This window comes from Pteropus medius, unplaced genomic scaffold (assembly GCF_902729225.1).
Source record: "Pteropus medius unplaced genomic scaffold, Ma_sr-lr_union100, whole genome shotgun sequence".
Lineage (NCBI taxonomy): Eukaryota > Metazoa > Chordata > Mammalia > Chiroptera > Pteropodidae > Pteropus > Pteropus medius.
In genome coordinates, this window is record NW_024350319.1 from 21,093,407 (window position 1) to 21,099,406 (window position 6,000).

A 6,000-nucleotide genomic window follows, 5' to 3' on the forward strand; every position below is an offset into this window, starting at 1 on the left:
TGTAATTTAAATGAAGGCAAGAGTTTGATGCCAGGTTTTAGGTTCAGAAAAGCCTTAAAGGGGTCTTTGGACTTTGAGTTGCCACTCACTACAATGCCTTTCCCTCGTCTCTATGTATTCTAAATGTATTTGTTTTTATTAGGTTATCAAGAAATCCAGTCCTCCCTCTACAAAATCTTCCCTGATCACACCAATCCAAATGATCATTTCCTTGATTTCCTATACCCAGATTATAAATTTCTGGAAGGTAGAGACTACTTTATGTCTCTCCACCGCCCGTCTTGCCCCGACATTTCATAGCACCACATTAGAGACTCAAGTATTCAGTCAAAACTTTGGTGTTGACTAGGAACCTGACACCAGGGTGTATTTTCAAACCTCATCTAGATTAATCTAAGATTTCCCAGCTCCCACCCCCATCCCAGCCATATTAGTTCTAATTTCTCTCCATTCCAATTTGTCAATGCCCCTTTCTCATTGCTTTGACCTCAGTGGAGAGAGAACAGCTGGTGGACATTTTGTCTGTAATAACCCCTCATATCCTTGTATAAGAGGCAAGTGAGCAAAAATTTCATGATGATCATATTCATGTTTTTAGCTCCTACTCTGTGCCAAGCATCATAATCAAAAAAATCAATTTGTTTTAAGGACTCGTAAGTATGTATAAAGTACTATGGGAAAGGATTACACTTGACTGTGCTTTGCCAACACCATTCATCTTCATACATGCAGGACCCTATTCATCTTGGATTTTTCTGACACAGCTTCAATTCCCAAATGTCAGTTCTCGTTGATGTGTTCTGAGAATTCCAACATTTCTGCATCCAAATTGCATTTTGAAGAATTTCTCAATTAGAAGTGTGAAATTGTTAGAAATGCATTCCAATTTTTTAGCTCTGCAAATATGTCCATTATAACGTGGCATTTGAGGCTCTCTGTGCTTTGGGAACCAGCTGATACGTATGTTATTGAATAAAATGGAGAGTCTTCCAATGTCCTTTGAGCCCTGAATGGGGCCTTATGCATTTTCATTGCGATTCTCACACTTAAAAGTATAAACATAACAACTGGGGAATTAATGCCCCTTACTCATCCTTTGTCGATTAAAAATAAACCCCAATTACAGGCAGCATAACATGAAGGAGTCAGCCCAGGTTGGCTCTTCCCTGTACTGTGAGCCTCGGTTTCCTCAACTACAAAATGAGTTTTGTATGCCTGCCTCATCGTTTGGAGGAATAAATGAGAGCATGCTCCCTAACTATGGTGTTAACACAGTACTAATTATTTTTCTTCCCTTCTTCCTCTAGTTTCCATTCATCTCCCCCCCCCCATAGGGGAGCATGGCCTGAGAATACTCATACATATTTCTTCCTTAACTTTTTTTTTAAGCACATCAGGGATTTTAAACTGTTGAATGGAAAATTGCCAAAATCTGGGATGCTATCACCCTTAGAGTAGCAATGCCAGTTTTCTACACATTTTGATGTCCTATCTGTCCACCAGATGGCAGGGGTTCCTTTGGCATGTTCTATCACCTGTCCAAACACGTTTGGACTAGTGTATCAGTAAGAAAAGAAACAGAAAAGAAGGCACACAAAAATACTGGTCCTTAAAACAATTTTACCAGGGGAGCTAGTGATCATCTACCACACCTACCACACCCTCATCTTTTCCAGTCATAAACTCATGTTCTGCTCTTTCTCCCCTGAGCTTTTGCATATCCTGCCTGTATATCTTGCATATTCCCTTGCCTATAACACTTCGTCACCAAACCTCAGCATCCGTCACCTAGATTACTCTTCAACCTTCAGGGCTCAGTTCAGAAACCACTGCCTTTGGGAAGATTTCTTTGACTTCTCATTTTGATTTCAGTGCAACACACCCTTCCTCTCCGACTCCCAGATCCTCCTCATCGTTCAGTACCGGGCTCAACTGTTGCCTCCTCATACAGGCTTCCCAGTTTACTTATTTATCATCTCTTCCTCTAAAATCTAGAACAGCACTGGGACAATGAGACACTCAAAACTCTGTGGTAAAGAATGACTGCTCCCACAGCACCCTGCAGCCTCATCTTTCCTATGTAACAGCATATATTCTCTTAATCTGTATCACTTACTAGACTGTAAACTTAATGACAACCAGAATCATGTCTATTTTATGCACCATTGTATGTCCAGTGCCTGGCCGATAATCAGGCCTCTAAATATTTGTTGAAAAATAAGCAGACGTAATAATAATATATGCATATGCACGTACTATGACTATAGTGAAGTGAATGATTTTGTTTGTGTTTTCTAAGGAGATCAGTGAAATAAAGGAAGAATGGTAGCAGGGATTTATACATACTAAGGCTTTTTTTTTGCTACAACAGCATCTGTACATTCAGTCAGCCAGGTGGGCTTTTGATAGCAGCTGCACTAAATAAATAGGTATTATGTTGGCCTGAATTCTTGAATAAATTTAGAATTAATGTCAAACTTCGTAGGCAGTTAAACAGTTTGCAGAGAGGGGTTTGAGAGGCCACAGAAGATTGGAATAGGTAGAAAAGATATTTGTGAGCAGCTGTCTGATGACCAAACAGATACGGTGATAAAAAAAAAATATGCAACAGGAGAACCAATGTGGATTTAGACAGTTAGCTATGAGAAATGAGGCTGAAGTATAACATTGAGGGAAAAGACACTCACTTGAACATGAGAAGCATTTCTAAAGATGTGCTCTGGGTTTTGAGCAGCACTTGATGCTCATATAGATGTGTGACAGAGACCTCTTCTGTGAGATCCCAAGATAAAGATAGAACCAAGCTTTAGCCAGAGTCAAGAAAGGCCTAGGTCAGTTCAATTTTTTTTTTTTAAAAGATACCAATATTTTAAAAAGAATGACAAGATGACAAAGGTTCATAAAAATGGTCATTTTTAAATATTTCATCTAAGTAATATCTTTTAACATATATAATTTAGAATGTATATTATATGTTGTTAAGCCACATGAAATTAGTATTCCACCATTTTTTTACCTAGAAAAACAACTATCTCATGTAGTTCAGCCTAATGCAACCTCACCTGGAAATAAATGTCAGCAATGTACATCTGAGGCCCTGCCTTTCCTTTTCATGACTGTGAGGACTGACCTAAGTACATCCCTGCCCACCTTGACTGCCCCAATACTGCCTGTGGCTTTAAGATTGAAGGTGTCTCATCTGTGTGTGAGTGGCAACTCTCAAGCTCCAAACAAAAGCATTCTAAGCTTTCAGACCCAGGGGTGGAGGCTGAACACCTGACTTAAAGCTACATTCTAAAGACGAAGCCTATGTATGTTTGAAAGGTAAAGAGGTGTCTGCTATATCTTTGTAAGTACAAATGCTGGGGGCTTCTCTGTCCCTAAGTAAGTTCCCACATCAAAGAAAATTCAGTGCCTGACACACAGTGTCTACAGAAATATTAATTCACTAGTTAATTTTCTCTCTCAACTGATTACCTCCTCGCTCTCTATTACTAAGTATGATTCCGTTTCACTTCCCCTCCCACTTCGATAGTGAAAACCATGCTAAACAACTTGAGTCTTTCCATTCCCTTTCCCGTGTTCTCAAATATATGTACTCTCCTCCTTAATCTTCCTGCTCCCTGCTTCCTTTCCTTCCTCTGCATCCCTTTTGCCCCTGCCTCCTCCTGTAACCGCCTACTAAAAAGCCAAAAGAATTGGTCATGTGTGAAGAAGCCATTACATTTCCCACCCCTATATCAGATCCTAAGTGGATCTTTCCTGACTCAGAGGTACACCTGGTGTTCTCAATAACACCAGGTTGTTTTGATAATCCCAGTGGGACCAAGATGTTTAAACTCTTCTCACTCTCACCACCACAACCTGAGATGGAGCCAAATATGTTGTGACGCCATGGCCTCGGGCCTGCAACCCTTGAGTTAGGAAACTTGTAGCAAACTCTCGTTGTACAGCAGCAGTGTTATCAGCAAAGGACGCTGCCCTTAACCCTCTGAGAACTCTAGAGGGCTTTTTCCTTGTCTGTGCTCATAGATTTTCAGAAGTGCTTCCCTGATGGAACAAACATCTGAAATCTTCACAGGAGTGTAGGCAGGACTCCTCCGGCAATTCCCTTTTTCCTTCCAACATACCATGTTTATACAGTCCATCTAAGTGGGGTCTTGGCAATGGCACATGAGCCCCCTGAACCTGATGCTTCCCTAAATGAACATTTAAGGGGTGACAGATGTTTGACTTGGCAGCAGGGCTGCTGTAGGTGGAAATAAGAACATCGTGTTCCTTTCCACGTGGAGTCATGTATAGCTTCTCCAGCATATGATGAAGTGACAATAAGAAGGGAAATCTGGACTTTAGTTCTTTGGTTTCCCTCTGGAAATTTTAAGGACTCTCTCCATATTGTAAAACCCCATAGCACCCTGTTCTTCTTTTGGAGCATCACTTCCTTTATCCTGCCTTGCATCGTCATGATTTATATGCCTATCTTTTCCTGAGCCAGGTCTTATTGATTTTCACATTCCGACCTCATCGCTTTCCCTCCCAGGGTCTAGCATAGTACTTTGCACAGAGTAAGCATTCAGTGACTTTGTTAAAATGTTTAAGTTGCTTTGGAGCTGTTTTCACCCAACCCTTCTATTACCCAATTTCATTTGGAGAACTTAGTATTTAAAATATCAGAAAGATGGGTGTAGGAACTCAGGTTAGGGGTATATACCCAGATCTCAACAGTTCCTTTTTCCTTTGGGAAACTGTCTAATACACAGATGTGTTCCTGCAGTGACCACATCAGTGTTCTGTTACCCTGCCCTCTCCCAAATGCACCCCACCATAGCTGACTGATCCAGAGCTTATACCCCACCAGACAGGATCCCTCAAATTTTCTCTTCCAGGTATTTGAACCTTTAAGGGAATGGGCTTGAGCTGAGTTCTATTAAAAACTGGCATCTTGAAGGACTATTCAAAGACATCACTGGAGTTGCCCTTGTTCCCACTTCACCTGGGGTCTGGTCCTTCAGCTCATCCTTCCAGAAAATTCTTTTTGTGCTCAAGTTGGCCAGGGTCAGTTTGTGTTGCATATGCTCAAAAGACCTGAGCCAATACAATTATCGAAAAGGGCACAAAGAAAGCCTACTGGGCTTCGAGGTCTGATACTGCCTTCTACTTGCTGTGTGATACAAGTCACAAACCGCTCTGAACCTTGCACACTTATCTTTAAATCACCAGTGATTCAAGCCAATGCTGGTGAAATTACATTGAAGGATGGGTAGAATTGTAAGATGCAAAAATGGCAGACTGAGTTTTTTTGAGAATGAGGAATAGCACAGGCAAAGAAAATCAGGGGCCTGTTTGCGAAGCAGATCTCTGGAACATATATATACCTTGTTTTAAAGTCTAGGTTTTCTTATTTTGTCTGGCAAGGCCAACAGATTGAGAGAGGCCTGCTACTGAAAAAATAGTTACACTCACAGATCCTAGGAGAAGGGGGCACATCATGCCATGGGACCACACAGGGAAGCATCAGAGTTGGTCAGGAAGCAGAGGGAACAGGGGAACACCAGGGCAAGAGCCTGTATCGTGGTTTCCAAGGGACAGAATGGGCAAGACAGGGTAAGTGGGTTTAGGATTGGTTAGTATGAATAATTCCAGTGGGCTCAGGGGCATGTGAGTTATCCCTAATTGTTTGGTACCTGGCCCTGGGGAAGAGCGGCCCTGTGTATGAGAACCTGATAGAAGAGGAGGTTGAGGCTATGGGCTCTGGATTGATTGGATTGCCTTTGAGAGGAGCATTCAAGGGTTAGTTGTTTACTAACTCTAGGGTCAGCAAGGCCCCAAATGTCAATCAAAATACAAAAAATAAAAGACATGGTTGATAACATCCTGTAGGAGAGTAACAGGCCTTGAGGGAGGAAGGCGGAGTTGGGAATACACCATGAGGGCCTGCAGATGTTAAGCTAAGGAGATTCATTCTACAGATTCTTCTGTAGCACCCTGAAGGATTTTGAG